Genomic DNA, 22,060 nt, shown 5'->3' with positions numbered 1-22,060 from the left:
TCTGTGTTCTGTAGACCTTTTAAGCAAGCAATAGCCTACTGCACAGAAGAACATAGACCTGAGAGACAGAGATGGTCAAAGATTCACAGCACTACCTCACACGATGCACAGAAGTAGTTTGATCACTTCTATTTTGGGCTAAGAGAAATCTCAGGAATTACAAAGTACATACTTGTTAGAGTGAAATAAGGACTCAGCAAAACAAGTTGATTCAATGTGAATCACACTAAAGCCATTTATTACAGAAACCAGCCTCCTTATATATGCAACTATATTCTAATCACGCGTCCAGGCTCCAAGCATGGATTCGCTAAATGAGTATCATGGGCTGTCCATGCGCTGGAGTCTCACTGATGATACGTCCGATGATTCAAGCCACGCCAGGACCCCGGTGATTGAGGAACGCCCCTCTCTCTCACAGCAGATTCTGTTCTCAGCTTCTCGAAGTGGCCTTGAGATTCCTTTGAGCCTGACTAATTCAGCAACAAATCTTTATCTACCAAAACCCCCTCCACACGTACTCAATATGCAGTTCCAAATGTTTGAAAAAATAAAAAGTAGATTAAAAAGTAGCAGACTTCAGTCAAAGACTGGGATCAGTATTACATTTCATATTTCTCTTTCCTCAGACACTGATGTCGTTCCCAGAATTATTTTTGATTTTTAGTGTAAAAAGATTCTTCTTTCTTTTTGAACTAAAATGTCTTTGACTAATATAATTAGAATCTAAAAATTTAAATAACCTTTCTCTAATGAGTTCTCCTGTTGTAACACAGTAATAGTCAAAGGGTAATTTCTAACATATTTTTAAATGGGCAAGGCGTGTGAAGAGAAAGCTGAAAAGGTACATACACAAAAAATACATACACATAAGTTAAAAAGATACATAATTACAGATCATTAGCAATCATGAGAAAAACACTTCAAAAAATCCCACAAAGACTTACCATGTCTCTGAAGATTTAGGATGAACTGCTGATTTTACAGTCAATCTTTCCGCATTTGAGATTAATCTCACAAGAAAAAAAAATGATTGACACTGAACTTTGAAACAGGATTAATAGAGGACAAGAACCACCAAAGTTTTATTACCTACAATTTTCTACTTGCACAATCAGAATACAGCAACCACTGACTATCTCCAGTTCTCAGTGGCTATGGCAGGAAACACTACATTCTGTAAACTCTTGGGAACCATTTCTGCCTTCATACAAAGAGCTTGAGTCACTTGTGCTGGTATCAGACTTCATACTTATGACTGAAATTGCCCATTAAATTTTGAAAAAAAATTGAAACTTTTTAGATTTATTTTCCATTACTATTTCCTACCACTTGTAGTCACAGTAGGATTTTTGCACCCATGAGATGGTGAAGTGAATAATACTGAAGCTAATACTTCAGGTTTTTTATACAATTCTGCAGAGAGAATTGTAACGATTTTTAGCTATAGAATTTCTGGTGTTGAGTCTAGAACCTTTTGAAAAGCTAGAAAATTCACTATGTAAACTTTTTTAAAAAAAAAAATCACATGAGGACTCTTGACCATTTCTACAGCAAAATACATTTAGGCAGATTCCAGTTTTCTAATAAAAATGACTAGGACTTACTCTTATGTTTGTTTTCAGACAAACAATCTTTCTCAGTCTCTGCGAAAAAGGATGTAAGTAAAATTCCTGACCTGAAAAGTTTGTTTTCTCAAGTCCCAATACAGAAAAAATATTTTTTTTTTTTCATGAATAGTGGTTAGTCTGATTAAAAATCTCTAGGATTTACTGGAGAAGACAGTGACTGAGAAAGCAAGTCATACAAAAAATATAATTCATATTGGACAGTTATATACTCTTTGATATTCTCTTTTTTAATTTTCAAGTAGAGAAGACAGACGGAAGACATACCCTTGTAAATCATATGGGAAATATGAGACTTTATAAGGAATTTTAGTGACAAGAGACATGGGCACAGGTGGGACCATTAGTCTTAAGCTGACATTGAAACAGGATATATGCAAATTTTTGGTCATGTAGAAAACCAGATGCAGTGATGCACAGGCAATTAAGGTAGCAGGAAGAAACACAACAAAACTTTTTAGTGTGTTCAGTTCTTTTGAGCCTTATTCAAATAACTAATATGTTCTGATTTTCTACCAATACCTTGAAGAAGTCATTAGTACTTGGAATAGGCCCATTCTAGCTTCACCAGAGATAGAAAGCATAGATGTTTTCTGCAATTATGACTCTCAGTGAAAAATTAGCTGTCCTTAATAAATTATCTAAAATACTTGGCACATCAAATGAACCTGATAAAAACCTGTCTACAGGGTGTTTCCAGAAGATAGACCCAATCTGAACTGCAATTCAACAAGAAATTGGGTCCATCATTTTACAACACCCTGTATTTTGGGGACGGTAAACAAGAAAGAACTTTTTCAGTGTCTGTGGTAGCTTTTTTCAGTAGCTAAGATTATTCTGGAGCAATATTTTCTTCCCCTGGAAGAGAAATAGTTTCAGAGAAACCAGTTCTGCAGTTTTGAAGGTTGAATACAGAAACATAGCTGATGTGCTGTGGAAGGATCTGCAGTACTTGACATTTCTTTTCCAGTAGTGCATAGTTTCATATAAATCAACATTAGGAAAAAAATTGTGGGAAAGCTCTGAAGAAAAGGAAAAACATAAACACAAATTATAATAAGTGAGAAATTGGCTATTTTTTTATTCTTAAGACAGTAGATTGTCATGACTGTTACTGGCTGTAGTTCAAACACAGAAAATGGCTGAACCATATGCAATAAGGAGATTCCGTAAATCAGTTTACCTCAAGCAGCTGTGGAATCATAGAGTAGCTAAGAATCAGAAAGGAGCCTGTGGAGATTATCTAGCCCAAGTCCTCACTCACAGCAGGGTCAGGTAGAGCAGGTTCCCTAGGGCCATGTCCAGTTGGGTTTTGGAGACCAAAAGAGTCAAAACTTTAGACTACCAAAATGTTGAGACTCTACAAAATCTCTGAGAAACCCTTTCCCATGTTCAGTCACTTTCACAGTAAAAGGTATAGTAAAATCAGTAATTAACTTAATTGCTTCTGGCATGAAATAAATGAGTGGAAAGCCCTGCATGATGGAAGACAAGCAGATAGAGGCAAAAGTCCTGTATTCTTGGTCTGTAATCTGATCAAGACTAAATAAGGGTAAGTTGTCCTTGAACTTTCAGGTTTTTATCTAAGATGCAAAAAGTCTAAATACGCTGTCTGTCTGGAAGACAATGGCTGAAGTGGTGTTCATATTGGCCAACAAGCCTGTTGAGTCTGGTTGCAGACATGCACAGGCTTCTATTAATTTACAGTGAGGAACACAACAATGAGGAAAAGATCTGTCTATGCTTTATGTCATATTGCTACTGATATCTCCATATTAAACTGGAGGGGGTTTGGGGGGAGAGGCTGATGTATCGAACCTCATCTATGTCACTGTTCCCAAAGGAGAGCGTTATCATCCATAGTTGTTGAAAGGGACAGTGTGGATGTGTTTTGTTTTGTTTTTTCTTTTAAAAAAAGGTTAACCTGATTCACTATTTCTCTATTGTTCAATGTGCCAGAGTATAATTTCAAAACAGGTCAGGGAATACAGGATTTTCCTGCACAATTCCAATAGACAAATTGTTCCAAAGGACCAGGACAAAACCAATCTGCTGCCTACTTACTCTCTGCTGCTGACACACCTACAAAGACTACAGTCGTGATAAACGAGGATGAGTTTCTCACTTCCTGGAGAAGTGGAAAGAAAGAGTAGAGCAGTTTACACCCCTTCAAATACAGCAAAGGTAATGTAGTCAAGATTGTTAGTTTGCTAGAAAATTAATCCAAGAAGACTTTTTCCCTGACACATTTTTGCAAAAAAAGAATTTGTCTCACTTCTGTTTCCACAGAACTCTTCATTGTTTGGTTGTAAGAGATGTATTGTAAGAGAAAGAAAATACAATTAACAAAAACTTGAAATAAAATTAGAGCTCATATTACTTTGAAATTAAATTTTGATTGAAAATATCAACTCTAAATGTCATTTGCCTGGACATATTCTGGCATTTTGGTACTTCTTACTTGTGAATGTGCAGTACTTGAGAAAGGCATTAGAGCATACTTGGCAGGTGTAGTCATTTGAAAGGGACTCTGAAACTTCAGGAAGTGATGGCAGCACTAGAGTTGCTCCAGGAAAGCTTCATGCCTATCTGACTTGAGTACGGGTGTAGGATGTGGCTATTTCATTCTGTCTTCCCCACTTTCTGGTCTCTTCCAATTTCTCTGAAACTTTCTAGTTTAAAAAACCTTTGAAACTCTTATGATTTGATTAAAAAAGGCACCAATTTAAAACATTCTTTGTTCCTCTTTTATCTGACTTTTATCATTCCCGACTGACTCTTATGCAGACTGCACAAGGGCAGGATAAATATTTCATACCTATACAAGGCTCAGACTAACATCCATCAGTTTAGATTTATCTAAACAATACTAATACTAAAAACTTGCTTTGTGGATATTATTTTTTTTCTAGTTGCTTCCTTATCTTACAGCTTATTTGTTGTGACTTCCCTTCTACTGTTGATACATTTTTGCAGAGAATGATTATTGATTGTCATGGTGTCCCTCTTAATTTTAAAAGAGAAAGATTGTTCCACAACGTGACTGACAGTGCGTAAACCTAATGAGCTTAAACATATTCAGAAATACTCTATTCTGTTTAATTATAGGTGTACGGGAGGGGCAGATATTTTCTACATGTACTCAACCTTTTCCCTAATTTAGGTTCGTTAGAACAACTGAATGTAGTGCAACCAGATGGCAGGAGCTCTGTAATTCTCCTAAGTAATAGAGCACAGAATAGTCAGTGTTTCACAATTTCTCCATGCCACAGTCATACACAAAAGTTCTTGCATCAGATGTCTCAGAGTATATCATCACTTACTTGCTTGGGGTACTATACTGGAAAGCGTTCATCAGGGATAAAGTTTAAGAGTATCAGATTGGGCAAGTTCTGTATAGAGTAGGTTATTCCAGAAGCAGCATAGCAACATCAGGAAAACTTTTAAATGTAGCCTAAACTTATTTTCCTTTTCTGTTCGTCCTGCAGATTACTGAGGTTTTCTTCTCTTCGATATCTTTGGCCTGAGACATGCCAACAATATTATTCTTGCCTTTAACTAGGGGATCCCAGATGCAATATCTTCCTCTCACCTACTTTGCCTTCAGTTAATGTAGTTACATTTAGAGAGTGTAGCAATGAAAAAAAAATATGATGTGTGAAATATAGATTGTAAAACTAAGCTTGCATATGAACATTTAAAAGGGTAAGGAGAGGGTGTCTTTAAAGTAACTGAACTAGTAACTAAACATGCTACTAAATACTACTAAATATTTTTGATTAAATTACTATAGCCATTGGGCCTCAGTAAGTACATTTGTGTATATTTTGTTCAAGAGTTATAATACATAGTACAAGGAGGCCCAGATTGGTAAGAGTTTAAGTTTTAGGTTAATTTTTAATGTAGACTGTGAATAAGCAAAAAAAAAAAAAAAAAAAAAGCTTTCTTGATATGCTGAATTGTGAGACAAATCTTCTACCTCAGTTATGGTGTGCTTCAAGGGTTGGGAGCATACTTGGGTTCAATACTCCTTACAGAATCTAATCTTGTTTTTATCTAAGTCTTAAGTCTTGTATCTCAGAATGGAGAGCATCTCACTTAGATTTCAAGTGCTTAGAAATCTTTATGCAGCAGAAGTGTTAAGAATAAAAAGCTTGTATGCCACAATTAGGAGTTCTTCATTAATCACTTTTATGAGATATAACAAGTAACATGAATGTCAAACAAAAGTATCATCTCACGTAAAGAAAAGCATAACTGTGACCTTAAGTGGAATTAATTGACCACGGAGTAACAGCATAAAAATTCCAAATAGCCAGGGAGTTCATTTTTAGGGCAGTATGCATCTAAATGCTTCATGCAAAACAGCAAATGAGGGTGAGATTAGAAATAAAATAATACAAAATCTACAGTATTTGTAAATGGTCTACTAAAGCATTCTTCCTAAATAATCTATAAAGTAAATTTTCACAGTGATATCATAACATAACTGTATGGTAATGGATCAATACAATCCTCTTTATCTGTTCCTTATCAGTTAGGCAGGACATGTCCAGGTTGATAGAGGTGATACCGATACTATTTGGTTGTAGGAACGTCAAATACCCAAGTGTTAGGTCCTCCAGGATGTCAGGTGTCACGTGTGCCCGAGTAGGCCAGAAGAATAAGACGGAAAATCTCATAACAAAAGTGATTTTTTGACTCCTGCTACATGCAGGCTTTGAACAGCCTTTTTCATTTGCTTGTCTTCCAAACAAAATGCCTGCCCTACATTTTGTTTGGTCTCTGTTCTATAACGTTTACCTACCAGAGCAGAGATATTAGGAAACTAAGGTGATAGAACTTAAGTTTTTTGAATGGACTTGCACAGAAGACTATGCACTTAACCTATGTTACTCCTATGTCTCAGTTAGGAAACTAACCACCTTAGATTTTCTCTTTGTGTATGTATACTAGAGGCATGTGGACACTTTCAGAGTTTCTGCCTCATTAAGATAATTTGCTTCACTAAGCATAGATGAAGGCCTAAGCTCTAACTTAATTACTGCAACCAAGTGACTGAGATAAGGTGAAAAATTTGAGCCCAAACCTCCAGAATTAGATGGCTATACATAAAAGGTTTTTGTTTTTTTTTTTGTTTTTTTTTTTCTCTTTTTGATTAGTGTTTCATGTGTATCATCTACTTTATGAATCTTTTGCTGGGCGTATGACAAAATATTACAAAAGCATTCAAATAATAAGAAGCAGTATTTAAGAAATTGAACCAATTGCCGCAGGATTGTGTGGGCCACACTATGAAGACAGAAAGACATACAAGCAACTTTTAAGTTGCTTTAATTTAATTTTGACTTAGTTTATTTTTCTGTTCTTTTGTGTTATTGGGATCCTAACACTTGAAAGTCAGAACAAATTCGAACTAGGCTTGTGTAGGGCATCTTACTTACCCTTGATCCCGTATGTGTGCACCCACTATTATAAAATCCTTCAGGATTTGATCCTATGTGTTATTCTTTTCTTTTTTGTTCTGTGAGATCCTGCTCATTCAACCATTCTGTTGAAAACAAAATGTGCTTTTGTATTGAATTTGGCTGCAAACTTTAGGTCTTTCACCTCAATTTTATGCAGAAATTGGCAAGTAAATAAAGTTATACAGGAATTTGGAAGATGGTCATGTAATTTATGTTGCTGAAAGTTATCCTAGTAGTTTAGATTCTGTGCTATTCATGCTGTGTAAAAGCTTGCTTAATTAACTTAGTGATGGGTTTGCTATTTGACTGAATTATTGTAACTTTTTTAAACCATAACATAGTAGAAAATAACAAATAAACAGTAATAAATCACAGTAATGATACACGCGGTTTTGTTCTCTCTTTTATGACTGGCCTGTGTAGAAGAGTGACATGCACTCTATCTCAAAGAGATAAACTCTTCAATCCATAGATTAGCAATCTTAAGGGTCTTTTACAAATCTCATGTTTAGGCCATTCCTGGCCATAATCCCTCTCATGTTCCTGTACTTATCGGCTCACACTCAAATTGGTTTTCTAAAATTAAATTATATGAAGACCAGCATTAAGAATCAACAGTTTTTAATTAGAAACATAAAGGGATTTTACCAATTGTTTATAGGCACTGAATGCATCCAGAGAGATCACTAGTTGAAATCTGAGGAATGTTTTTCTTGTATTCATTCAAGTTAAGGAAAAAACTAGGCTCAAGGGTTCCAAAGAAAAACATGAAATATACCATCTACTATGATTTAGATATTTAAAACATTCAAATGTTTATGAAATCTATCCTGAAGCTAGTATGTACAGAAAATATCAAAAATAATAGAGTCTAATTGAAATCATTAACCAAATTTGGGCTAACGTTCTTAAAATTAAGCTTATATTAATGCAGATTTCTGGCTCAGGGACCAGATTTCCTGATGTATTTCTTGAGAAGAAATATTTGAACTGCAGAAAAATATAAAGGACCTCTAAGATTAAAAAAAAAAGTACATACTGAAGTAATTCATTGGTCTATTTTTAAGTCTACTTTTTTTTTAAGAGTTAAGTTCATGTTGAAATATTTGAATCCATTATTTTTATTCATCAAAAATCGTCTGAGAAAACAGTTGGAAAATGTCAGAAATGTCAGTGCCTTAGATATATTTTCTAAATTCTAGAAAATGAATTATAGGAAAACAGTGTAATTAGTACAAGACTCCCTCACAGACATTTAGAATTCACTTGTTTCAAATGAACTGCTATACTAAGTTAGCATAAAGTGTGCCTCCTTCTATTATTTTTAGTAAAATGGATTTCTTGCTGTGATAAGTGATGCAATTGTAAATTTCAACTGAAAAGTGATTCTGATAAAACAGTGGGTAGCATTTTTATTTAAGTAACAATGATGTTATTCAACAGCTATTATAAGTCGTCTGAAATACGATGCTATAGTTAAAAGCAACTGTGGAATGTCATTGTTATCTTTTAGTATCTGGAATTTTTGTCCTTCAGAAGAAGTCCTGGGACCTGTCTGAACAAATGTAAACATGAACAAATTAAGAGTATCAATGAAATAGCACTTCAACATAAAGAAAGATCATTCAGATTTTTTTTGTTGTTGGTGGTGGTGTGTTTTTTTTTTTTTAACAATCAGAACTGTAGAAAAAAACAAAATCAGAACAAACAATGAGAAAAAACCTCTCATGATCAAGTGTGAAATTATTAATTAAAACATCTCAGTTTTAATGTTTGAAATAGACAAACATGTATATGATATATAACTTTGTCAATTATTATTTACCCAGTTAAATGATACAGAGAGAGGCCATGGCTATCAAGTTATAGTTTTGGAAGCTGCAGATAAATCTTATATTAGAGGTTTTACATAATTACATGACTCAATACTGGAAAAGTCCTTGTAGCAAGATTAATTATTTCTGTTATAGTAGGAAAATGCAGACAGACAACATACAACCTGCATCATCCAGATTAATTAGGAGAAAAAAAATCTCTAATTATATCCAGCCACCTACTAGGCAGGTACATGCTGCTGTATTAGCTGAACAGAAACCTCCCGAATTAGCAGATGTGCAATATTCTTTTGTTATACTTGGTTGACAACAAAGAAAATGGAAATAATAAAATGGAAAACAAAAATCTGTTAAAACAAATCCTTTACTGGCAGTATTGAAAAAGCACTCTGTAATGTTTTATTTTCTTTTTCAGAAACCATTTAACTCAAATAAAGTAAAAATAAATAGGAATTAATTTAGCTATTCATATGGAAACTTCATGTGTCCAAAATGTAAGGAGCTGAAATTTAAAATAATCAAAGTGTAAATAAAATGTATATTTTTAAATCATAAATATCAACTGGAGTAAATTAGCAAGGGATGTCATAGACGGATTGTTTGAAGAGCTTGTGTCAAAAAAAGTTGTTGTAAAAGTATGTTACAGTTAGACAAATGACAAGAATATGAATTGCAGGATGAAATCAATGAATTATTTAACAATGGAGGTCAATAAACATAATGTGAAATTTTACCCTCATAATCTAAGAATCAGATGGATTGCTTATAGGTTTTTGATATTACACTGGTATGAAAATATTGCTAAACAATAAAAAATAAAAAAAATACAAGTCATCACTAAACCCACTTCTAAACAGAATCTTATTAAATTATTTTAAAATTATGTAAACTAAGGAAGTCATAGGGAGCATGGAGCAGTTCAAATGGTCCTAATGGGTCGTTCATCATTAAAATGGAGATGATTGGATGGCTGGACACTTAATGACATATAGTGATGAATCATAATGAAAGATAATCTTACTGGAAACTAATTTAGGGAAGATAAATATTTTACAATCAATATGTTTAAGGAAGACTCAAATAAATATCTTCTAATGATAGTGGAAGGCAGCTATCAACTGTGAGAGAAAAAAATAGTACATTAAAAAAATCAGGTAAGTAACAAACTGCCGAATGATTCTATGTCTGACATAGACATATATAACCACCAGTTCCAAATAAAGAGTGTATTATAAAAAAAGATGTGAAAGAAATCTATTAATATCTCACATAGTTAAATTGATACTTCCAATTACAAGAATTTGTTCACAGGTGTGTAATTGCATTACATCTTAAAATAACCAAGCTTAAGCAAGTTAGATGTGAGAAAAGCCTCAGTTCAGACATGCTAAAAAAAGTGGTGTTAACATTTACTTAATAGTTAAAGACCCAGAAGATTTCTTCCTTGCTAAGAATGTTATATCTCAGGATGTGCAAGCTCTGCACAGGTTTTGTAATTACTTTTTCTTATACTACCACAGTACACAGCAGAAGAAAGAATGGAAAATATCCATCTTTCATATAAATAGTTATTGCATCTTAGTCCTCAAAGAAAGGCAAGAACTGCCCAACTCAATAACAGATGGGACTGGGAATGGGATTCAAGATAAATTACTGGGTTATGGAAGGCTAAAGGAGAAAACCTTGTATTGAGGCTGAAAATTCGGAATTAAATTCTGGAACTACCTGAGTACTAGATCTTAAATCTGCTGAAAAAATGGATGAAAACTGAATTGTGGTGAATGGCATGAGATGTGTGAAATGATATACAGTGTGGATAAATAGGATCAGGATTGTTGTATGAATTGATTGAAATAAAGCATCATATACTAGCTTTAGGAGTTCTCAATTAGCATTCTTACTAAATTTATCTGAAGAGAGTGTCTTTGAATGTGTCACTACATTAAAAAAAAAAAAAAAAATCTAGTTAAGGAGGAATCCACCATGGGGGTTTTTCTATAGTGTTTTTCTGTATCTATCTATGTTTATGTTGATCTGTACCTATCTACATGTACATGTTTCATATTAGAAACTGTTACACCTTAATAAAAGTGCTAAAAGCTGATGAGAGGAATTTCTTTGCTAACATGGGTAAATAATTAAATATGTGACATCATCTTTCTCCCACCTACCCCAGAATCCTGAAGAAAAGTATTGGTGATTCCCTGGAACTATTATTCCCAGGATTCCTCCTGACATATAGTTTATGAGATTTTTTTGTTTAGTAGTTTCCAAAAGCTGATTGTAAAAGCACAGCCCCCCTCAAACAGATTTTCTTTCACACAGACTTCCTTTCTTATTTTCATTGAATTAATGTATTATGCTAACAGCCGTGGTTCCTCTGTTGTACACGCTTTGACTTTTTTGAACTGTAACTGCTGCTGCCCCTAGCTTCTGCTTCAATAAGCTTTTACATATAGGGGCTGGACTATGGTAAAAAGGTTTTCAGGAAAAGACTCAATCTTCATGCAAAGCAAATGTCATTCAGTGGCATTTTTTCACATCAGGGAAAATGCCTTTTAGGTGGTCAGGTTTCTATTTAGCTCCTTGAATGATTCACAATAAATCATTCACTTTAGCCCACTGATTTTGTTGTTGTTGTTGTTATTTATTTATTTATATTATACAGCTCACTGAACTACTACCAATTTGTCAGTAGCTTTATGGAAATTTGATGCTTCAAAAGGAATGTACTGATGTAGGTGAAATCACACCAGCACCTTAGAAAGAGTTCTATTAGACTTTTCCTTTGTAAGTTAACTCACATTCAGTTAAAAATTTGTATTGTCTTTTTTATTTTACTGCAACAACATTTGACATTGGAAACTCATATCTAATTCACTGTCCAAAGTTAATGCTTTTCAGGTTTTTTCTTCCCTTTCAATCTTTATAGGGTTTAATTTATCTCTTCATAGATTCTCAAGCTTGCATTTTTTTCAAGCCGAATCTCTGCTTTTTCTGCCCATGCTGTTAATCTCTGAGTCCTCATTGGTGCTTGCAACTCTTCTGAATATGTCATTGGCAAATTTCCTTAGCAGTTTCCTTGTTTGCTACTTCTTCTTAAATACTAATATAAATTATATTTCTGATTTCTGAGTCTTCAGTTTCTCAAGTTGATATGTGGAAATATGCAAACAGTATTTCAAATGTATTCTTTCATCAGGCTTCAATATACTATTTCTCTAAAGTAATTGTAAATGCAAAAATCTATGAAAGATAGAAAATAAAGAACTTCCCTTATTCAGTTTTGAGTTGACATCCAGGCTTAAATTCGCCACTGACTTCAACGGTAGAAGTAACATCACTACATACTGCATCACTAAATCAAGAGAACATATTGCAGGAGTTTATTTGTTTTAATCTTTAACATATAAACATTTTAAGAATGGGAAAATAAATTTAATTTTATTAAAAAAAAAAGAATGCTTAATAGGTTTTTCTTTTACATAAATATCAACCCATATGACCTTACACAGGCAGAATACATTATTTTATTGTTTTCCTGGTTTCCTAACTTTCTGTGGGATTGCTCTACTTGATTAGATGTTCTCAATAATAGATTTATCTTCAGCCTCAAGAGTTGCTACTCTGTCACCCTTAATGAGCATAATAGATCTGTTCCTTAGAAAATATAAAATGGTTTTACCAAAATTAAGAGACTCGTGACTATTTATACAAGCTGAAGATTACTCACATGTATGTGTGCTGCATTTTCTTTCACATTTCTATGTGACAGATTTCTGATAATGTTGCTGTCTACAGTATTAGATTCAGCATATTGCCATATTACTTTAAAAAGAATGTCATACTATCCTCTGTTAAGAATAAAGCATTCTTCTTCTACACTGGGAAGTAGTATCCAAAATTATTATATATAAGGCACTGCAAAACTTTTATGTCTAAATCTCTGAATATCATTATTCAAAATTGTTACATTGGGAATATAGGCATTTCAACACTATCGTACTCTTGATATATAGAAATAGTCGTGTGTGCGTTCATGTGTGTGATTTATCCTTATTGCATTAATAATTTTCATATTTTATTGTACGAATAATGCATTAACTTTATTTTTTTTTGTGCTTTGTGATTCAGAAAACAATATCACAAAACCACATCTTCAGATCCATTCTCACTTGGACTGAACACTGTAAATACTATTAGCTCAGAAATATGACAGCTATGAAAACATGTGGAGCCCATGGATTCCAGCTGAGAATTGAAGGGAGGTTTCGAGCAGAATAACTAAATAAGCATGTTTACTAGACCTCTTATTTTTCCAGAAGTTTGGAAAATGCTGATTTACTTTAGCAAGAATTTCCATTAAAATATGTGAATGGACTATATAGTGAAGTTCTTTCTTCTTGATTTAGAAAAAATCACTTACCTGAATGTGGTGACCTCACCATCGTTTGTATGAGATAAGTGAGACTCTAAGAAAGCTGTCAGGAGAGTAAAAAAAGGTTGAGATTCAGATATTTAGTAGTGGAATTATAACAAAGCTTGATATAGAAAATATGTTGCTAGAGAGAATAATTTATGGTTTTCTGAACTCATCTCGGAGGATGTATTTGCTCTATGAGACTCTTGTATTTCCAATGAGAGCAGGAGCATTCAGTTCTGTCCCTGTGTCATATAACCTAGCGGTGCCTAAAGCTCAAAAGTACCTTGCAGAACTTAACTACATATTTCACTGTCAGCATGAAGCAGCTCAAATCAAACTAATGGGAATAATTACATCTCAAAGATTACTATGTGATGAAGTTCTGCCCTGAATATCTATGATGTGGGTCAGTAACCTGGGCTCTTGGCCCCCAGATAACATACAAGCAGCTCAAGTGCAGTTACTGTGCCAAAATTAGGCCAGGGGTCCTACTGGGATATTATGTTAGGAAGGCTGGAAATTACTCATAGATATGCATTATTTGGGGAGACAGTGAACAACAAAAAAAAAACAAACACCCAGGCCACTATAGCCAGTGGCAGAAATCATAACTGACGGGACCATGACACAGTTGGCCATCTCCCACTTTCTAGGCTCCCTTGGAGGTCCTGATCTTCAGGGTAAGTGTCTGGTGGTTCATACATACGACTCCTAGGACCTGGAAGCTCATCTTCCTTGTTTATAACCTTCACTTTGAAACTAAATACACTGAAATATGTTATTATAAGAGTATTATAATTCCATAAAGCAGTTTTTTGTGTCATGGAAATAAAAGCTGGTAGTAGTACTTCCATTAAAACTAGTAAATTGTTCTTAGGCTGCTTATTTATTTGCGACATTATCAGGTTTTGCAAGTAATCTCAGAAACCTGAATTCAAGCTTTAGCAACTGGGGCTTGTTGAAGTGGCTGAGCATAAGCCACCTTCTCACAAACAGGAACTTTACAGAATTAATCTCGGAGAATGGAAACTATATAATTTTGCAATGCATAATAATAATTCAAAAATGCTGCTTTAAGCAGAAAGACCCCAGTACACAAACTACCAAAATACATTCTCAACAACTTGATTCACTGAATAAAGATCAGACTGCCTGGAAACAGAAAAGAGTAGACAACTGTTCAACACATTTTTATGTTCTGAAGTGTTCACTAGAAGACAAAAGGAATGTGTTTTGGTATGACAAGCTGAAATTGCTAAGACAAGTAATAGACAATTTAGTAACATGTTGGTGGAAAGGTGGCCAAAGGTCAGATGCAAAAACTGTGTTGGGAGTTAGTTACTGAGGCAAAAAGAATAAAAGGAGAACCCTTGGAAGTTCTGGTAGTTACAGTGTCTGAGCAAATGGGAGACAATCTGAAGACTTTCTCTCTTTCTCTTTCTCTCTTTCTCTCTTTCTCTCTTTCTCTCTTTCTCTCTTTCTCTCTTTCTCTCTTTCTCTCTTTCTCTCTTTCTCTTTCTTTCTCCCTTTCCCTTTCTCTCTTCCTTGCACAGTGTAACAACCTTACATAGGACCCAGTGTGAAATATCATTTTCCCTTCCTTTACAAAATTGGAGACTGTTCCAGTGATGATCTGCCATCTGTTGATTTCAGTGCTTCAATTGCTTCAGAATCCTCTGGAAAACAACTCTTTCTCGATAGAGGATTGAATGTACATTTAAAGGTAGATTCAGCTGAGCAAGTACCCAGCTAATCCCCTTAGCACACAGGGACAAGGCTGCCACCGGCTCTAATTGATTCCAAAATGAATCTGTATAGAAAATCAGAAGGTTTGGATTCCCATGTGAGCTTCAATAAAGAGCCAGGATGTAAGCCTGACAGCTGAATGGATTCAAAAATGAGAATCTGATAAGCGGCTTAAAATTGTACTTAAGTCCAAAAATTATTTGAATGGTCTTGTTAATGGCACATTGTATATTGTCACCTAGTTAATTATCTCTGAAGATGAGTTCTTGCAAAGGAGAAAATATGCCAGCCTTTCACAGTCTTTTCTCATCACGTATTTATTAAATTCCACCCCTCCTCGCCAGTAGCTAGAAGGCAGAAAGAAAGGATTAGGCGACTCCATTTCCTCTGTGGCTGTCAGTTCACTGTGCCAAACTTCAAATATGAACTGTTGCATATACTGTCACAGACATTTCCTTTACATCTTAATTTGCAAATGAGGAACTGACATTTGTTATGCCTTGTATTTGCACACATGAAAAGCAAATACTGTCACTGCTGGCTATTTTGTTTATTCCTTTAGAGATAGTGTATGGCCTTTTTATAAATATTCTTCAGATATTTTTTTACTAAGCAAGATAGTCATGGAGTTACATGTCCTCATATTTTATTCAAAACCCTATCTGCAGTTTATGAAGAACGCCCTGCATGCAGCAGCTATTTAAAACAGTATCTTTAAATCTATTTTCACTTTGCTGTTTTGCAGTTTCTTGAATGATGTTCCTATTTTGTATATGTTTCATATATGTGGGTTAATGAGTTTTTATGTGCATACAGGTACCCCCTCCTTTTTTGTGTTTCACATGTTTTTATCTGCCTATCACATTTGTATTAATAGTGGAGAGGTAGAAAGATCGTGGTGGAGACAAAGACTGTTATGTCCATTATATTATCATAATATAATATCAGATATAAACTGGAGAAGAAATGAAGATGGAGAAAGAATAGTTAGCACAGCAAGTTGCAGAGCTAGGATACTGAAGTTTAATTTGCTCTGAAAATACACATCTTATCTGACCTCAGAAAATATATATATTTTTTTCAATAGTCAAACATACATAAAATTTGCCACTAAAGCAGTATTTCTTTTCTTGCATGGAAAATGTAGATGCTTAGAAAAACAAAACAAAACAAAAACAAAAACAAAAACAAAAACAAAAACAAAAACAACAAACTGAGCACCCAGAAGAGAATGACTGTCTTCTTGTTTCATATGTGGTTGTGAGTTTATGTTGATGTATACATTTAGAAATTTAAATCAATCTCAGAGGCCCTACAAGTCTTTTCCTGGGTTTTCTTGGAGTCACAGCTTCATTGTTTATATATTTGAGTACATTTACAGTAAATGCTACTTGTTTGTTATTTCCAAACATACCAGTCCATACTGGAAAGTTGACTAGATTTTGAACTTTCTGGACAGAAAACAAAACCAGCAGGAATCATTCTGACCAGTAATTTACATTCAGTGCAGAAACACTGGCATATACCTGAGATTTCGTCTCTCTTACAAAGCTGCTTTTTTTCAACACTTTCTCTTCTTTGTTATTTTCAACAAGAGTTGAGTTAGGAAATTAGGAACCCAGAGAAACAGCAGCAGCAGCTGCCAGTTGCAGAAGGCACTGTATTTTCTTCATGTGGAGGGTAAGTAGGACACTGTCGGTGACTGCTGAGTTCCTGGCTAGCAAATTAAGAAGTGGCAGACACAGTGATAATCCAGACTGGGTGTATATAAAAAAAAAACACTGAAATGTTCGGTTATAATTAAACACTATTCATGAAGCTTGAGTCAAAGCCCAAGAAAGTCAGTGGAAACACTATTATATACTTTAATGAGCTTTGGATTTGAACCTAAGCAAAACTGCTGTCATTTAAATGGATTCCACTTCAGTGTGTCAAGTGCCTGGAGATCTTGGGAACATCAAGAAGAACTCATATGAGAATTATTATCAGACTGTGACCAGGATAAGTGTTAGCATGTACAAATGGCTTTTCTGCTGCCTTAACATTGCATCTGCATTACCTAAAATAATCCTTTCAACACTCAGTGAGGTATGGTAGCATTATTCTACATCTGTGTTTTCTTGTTGTAAAAGTTGTCCAGAATGTGGTCTTAAAAGGTACAAAAACCAATTTCCTAACATATATGTCAGAGACATAAAAGACATGGAGGAAAACAAAAGCTCTATGCTGTTTAGATGTACATACACACACTCAGTTCTTTAAATGAATATCAGTATACTCCTATGGACAAGTGATGGTATACCAATTTTAAAGCAGGTATGTTTCATATTAAATCATAACTATTATAAATCAGTTTTGAAAAGATTTACTGATATACATATTCCTTATATATGACACGTAACTTCTAAGCACAGACAGTTCACAAGAAGTACTCAGTTTGTGGAAGGCTGTGCTATTCAGCAATCTGAAGCACTGAAATTTACTATTTGTTTAAAAGCCCAGTCCTATGAGGAATGTATGTCACTGCCTCTGGTCTGTAAGAACATGACTCTATTAGTTGACATAGCCTGGAACTATACTAAGGTGGACCACTAGTTGCTTTCGCTCCTTTATAAAAAATTGGAAGAGCAGACAGCAATATTCTGTTCTATACACAAATTCAGTGCCTAAATTGGTTTCAAAAACTTGAAACTGGAAGCTTACACCCTCCATGACTCAATCTCTATATGGTTCCAACACAAACCTTCCTTCTTTTAAGGAGGTTGTGTGACCCATTGCCAAAAAGCAAATAAATAAATAAGTAAATGAAAAGGACTCCTTGAACTGGGGGTGAGGTGGGGAGGTGACGATGCAGAGAGAAAAGGAAATGGATCTGTAATATGTTTTATATGGTTAGGATTAGATTCTGGACAAAATTCAGATTTTAGAAGATACTGAATTTGAAACAGACTTCCAATTTGCGTGGTTAGAAAGCATTATTCCCTAACTTGCATGGATGGAGGACCTGACTTCTGAACACTGCTCCAAATACAGCCTGTGTATTTTATAGACACAGGAACATGGATCCAAGAGAGGAAACCCTGTTTACATATTTTAACCAATGATTGCTTCATTTAGAATTAATTTTTAATATCTACCTTTTGTTCAGGGAACAGTACCAAAGATATCTTTCCAGAAGATTTCAGTGGCTAGAATGAAATTATTTTGGTGTGTGCTTCAGATAGTATAGTGAATGTAAGCTTCTTTTTCATTCTGTCTTTAGCTATCCGTTAGCTGTTTATTGACATATTGTATAAATATATCTATAAAAAAATATTCTCTCAGGGCTGAGAATAAGAATATATAAGCTAGGAGGCAGGTGCAGAAATGGTAGCAGTTCTAGATATGCCCCAAAGCAGAATGTTAGACAGCTACAGACCTGTACCACTGGAGAGTCAAGCAGGTACAGACTCAAGATGGTAAGGATCTAAGTAGGGATCTCAGTCATGGACTTCAGCACATCAATTCCATTTCAAGTACAAGAGTATTATTATGAACATAAATTGCTGTTTCTTCAAATAAAACATTTTTGAGCTATGTGCCTTGATGGGAATCCAGGAATTATTTCTTCACAGACTCCTTTGTAGTACTTTAAGTCTCCATATCTTCAGGATTTAAGTCTCTTATTGTAACTATTACAAAGAAGAATCTGTCATAGGAAGATATTAAAAAACATTTAGAAGACTTTTTGACTCTCTTTTTTCTTATTTTTTACACCTATTTTTGTATTTCTAAATGGGGAAAATGAAAATAAAATAAAATACAATAAAATAAAAAAGATAAAAATATTCTTGGTTGAAGTGTTAGTCAATTTTTTAAAATTTTGTAGTAATGGGCATAGTCACTACCCAGCTTTTTTAGAATAACTGTCAATCCTATCTAGCAAAATATTTCTTCTTCTTCTTTTGTTGTTGTTGTTGTTGTTGTTGTTGTTGTTGTTGTTGTTGTTGTTGTGTCAAGCAGGAGCTTCTGAAGATGTCTCAAAAGGCTATTTGTACCAAACACAGTCATTGCAAAGGACAAGGAGGGAGATTTGTTGGTTTAGATAGTGTCAAAACCACGTCCAAATGGATGCTACAGAATGTGTCTGTGGACTGCATTTAAGAAACACTCTGCCCATTGTGTCTTTTACTGATCTTTGCAGTAAAGTTAAATGAACAAACCAACATATGGTCTCATATGCAAAATGCTTCAAGTTCTCGATGGTGGCAGGATCCCTCATGTCCTCCTGAGCCTGACTACCCTTTTTAACCCCCACTATTTAATGGAATATAGGGTAGTATAATTATGTAATGTTATATATAAATATATATAAATAACAAGTCAACAGTAAGTTTATAAATAACTAAACTTGATGTCTTCATTTTCTTAGGAGCTTTCAATTTCAATTACTAAAGCAAATGTTTGGTAAGGGAGTTGATGAGAAAAAGGAAATGATAATTCGGCTTATATTTTGTTGGGTTTTTTTAACCAGTTTTTTATTTTTATTTGTCTTATCTTGTCAGGTTTTCAGCTGTATTTCCATCTTCATTTTAGTACCTGAGCGAAATAAGGTAGTTATAAACTTTCTACAAGTTACCCACTGGCATCTATTTCACACGTGAGAGGAAGAAGTTGCCACACTGTAGTGCAACGAATTAGGATCTAGACAGATGCAGAGTTGAGAATTCTCTATATTAGCCACCTCTTCTCCTGAATAAAACACATAATCTGACACAGGAGAAAACCTGAATTATTTTACTTATATTTCATATTTTTTTTTTCCATTTAGGGGAATATTTAATTAGATCTAGATTTTTGGCAGTAACAAAAAGAATTAAGACAAAAAACAAAGAAAGGAATACAATGAAGATGTAAAAGCAACTCAGTAGATTTGGAGAGCAGGCCTTGCTCCCAGAAGAGGGCTAAGAATGAAGACCAAGTCTTGAGAAGACTTTTTCATCTCAGCAGGAGCTACTGCTCAAACAACCTCCCCCTTCTGAGGTTGACAATGGCCTGCCTACCTTTCCAGTTCTCCAGCAGAAGCAAAGCAGGAAACACACACAGGGCCTGCTTGCTACTCCAGGAACTCTAGTGTTTCAGCATACACCCAGGTGGAGCAATCACTTATGCAATGTGAAGCCTTACCACAATAAGAATAGCAAATGGCAGTATTCACCTTATCTAACTGTGGGTGTCTAAGCGTAAATAATTTCAGTTTGATCATTACATTTTAATCTGCTCCATTGGTACTTTCAGTTCCCCTCATCAACAGAGAAATACAGGCATATACAAGGGGAAAATTCATATCAGTTATCCTGGAAATATATCTTACAAGATGAGTTGCTCTCTGGAGATGCCTGTTTTTCCTTCCTGACTTTTAAGGGAGTCTTGGTTTACTAATTCTTTAAGGAACACCTTACTTATGAACCTTAAGTGAGGCGAAAGAACTCTTAGAGCAATTTTACATTTTTCTAAGGTACATTGAGACTTCATGAAAAGCACAATAACTCTTAGCTAACACTTGTTGCAATGCATTTTGAAGCCTCTAAATTCATGAAACAATAAAAAAATGCATTGTTTTCTGTGGTATCAAATGTGTTGACTTAAAACAGTCAGCAAAATTTGAAGTCCTTCCTGCTCTTAAATAAACTCAAATGGATCCATCCTTGGAGGAAAGTAGCTCTGGAGGAAGAAGCAAGCAAGATCAAGGCAATCAGAAATTTTGTCAGGATTTACAAAGCTGCCTGAAGTACATGCTGTTCCATGAGACAGAAAATATCACATGCAAAAATGAACTAGTGGATGGAAGAAAAAATACGAGTCTATCTACATCATGCTGAGGTAGACTGGAAAAAAAAAAAAACATACCCAGGGTGGAGTTTTATGCAGGCTTTGCAATTGCAGTTGTGCCCATAGCTTGTAGACCAAAGGGCAGATTGAGTAATTTCCCTTACTCAGTTTGAAAGTTTTACTGACATTTGATGGGGAGGGTGGAGGGATGGAGGCTGGTATAGATTTCACTACACGCATAGATGAAATGCATAGCCCATCCAACTATTGTGGCCAATTTCTTTTTTTTTTTTTTTACCTACACTCTAAGAAATAGCTTATAGCTTTATTTTCTATCCCAGAATTTCCGTTTACATCATTTGCAGATATCCATAAATTATATTCCTTAAAATAATTTCTCATCAGAGTCCACATTGGCAACTGGTGATCAATCACATATTGAAATTCTGGGATTAATCGTGAAAGAAAAACAAACAAACAAACAAACAACAAACTCCAACAACAAAAATACTATACAATTTGTTCAAATAAGAAAAGAGGTATTAAAAAATGAGCAAAAAGCTCTTTTTATTTGCATTTTCTGTCACTGAAATGATATTTCTTTCCATTTTCTATGGTCTCTCACCATTAGCATCTCCCATAGCTATTACAAAGAAATGGTGGAGAGACTGGGATTAAGATCCTAGTTCCTGAAAGCGCAAGAGTGTCTACAGCAAAGTTATGTGAAATGAAGGACACACAGCACACTGGAAATAAGGGGACTCCAGTTGTTCCCATGAGCTTCTGAAGAGCTGAGCTTTGCCGCCTGTTGATATACTGCATGATTCCAGATGAGACAGGAGTTTTGTCGCTCAGGCATAACAAAAACAAAATTATTAGGTATTCATTAATTTTGTGGTTGTAATTTTAGTGGTTGTAAGCACTAGATGAACTTAGAACCTGTAGTCCACTATAGATAAAGGACATCAAGTAGTGTTTGCAATGATTTATTTTTTTGTTTTTGAAATGATAGATTTGCCACTATGTTGTGTCTTACAATGTTTGGAATATATAAAGATATTTAAAAAAAAATAAAAAAAAACAAAACAAAACAACAAATGAAGTTTTATGCATAGGTACATCCTAAATTAAACTTTTTCTCTGAAATGT

General features: G+C 34.5%; 1 long non-coding RNA gene across 2 annotated transcripts in view; it reads right to left on the bottom strand.

Annotated features, from left to right (window-relative positions):
- Positions 1-215: 215 nt before the first annotated feature.
- The window catches only part of LOC110356263 (uncharacterized), a 79,643-nt gene continuing 57,798 nt past the window's right edge, over positions 216-22,060 (bottom strand). Inside the window, exons 3-5 of one of the 2 annotated variants that reach the window (XR_010471250.1) lie at positions 18,519-18,788; positions 13,358-13,412; positions 216-8,651 (exon numbers count right to left, since the gene is read on the bottom strand). This is a non-coding gene — a long non-coding RNA (uncharacterized LOC110356263). The remainder of the gene's footprint in view (positions 8,652-13,357; positions 13,413-18,518; positions 18,789-22,060) is intronic. The other variant, XR_010471251.1, reaches the window with a different exon arrangement.

This window comes from Columba livia, chromosome 3, assembly GCF_036013475.1.
Source record: "Columba livia isolate bColLiv1 breed racing homer chromosome 3, bColLiv1.pat.W.v2, whole genome shotgun sequence".
Lineage (NCBI taxonomy): Eukaryota > Metazoa > Chordata > Aves > Columbiformes > Columbidae > Columba > Columba livia.
The sequence above is the reverse complement of the archived record's forward strand: the minus strand, read 5'-3'. Positions and strand labels throughout refer to the sequence as shown.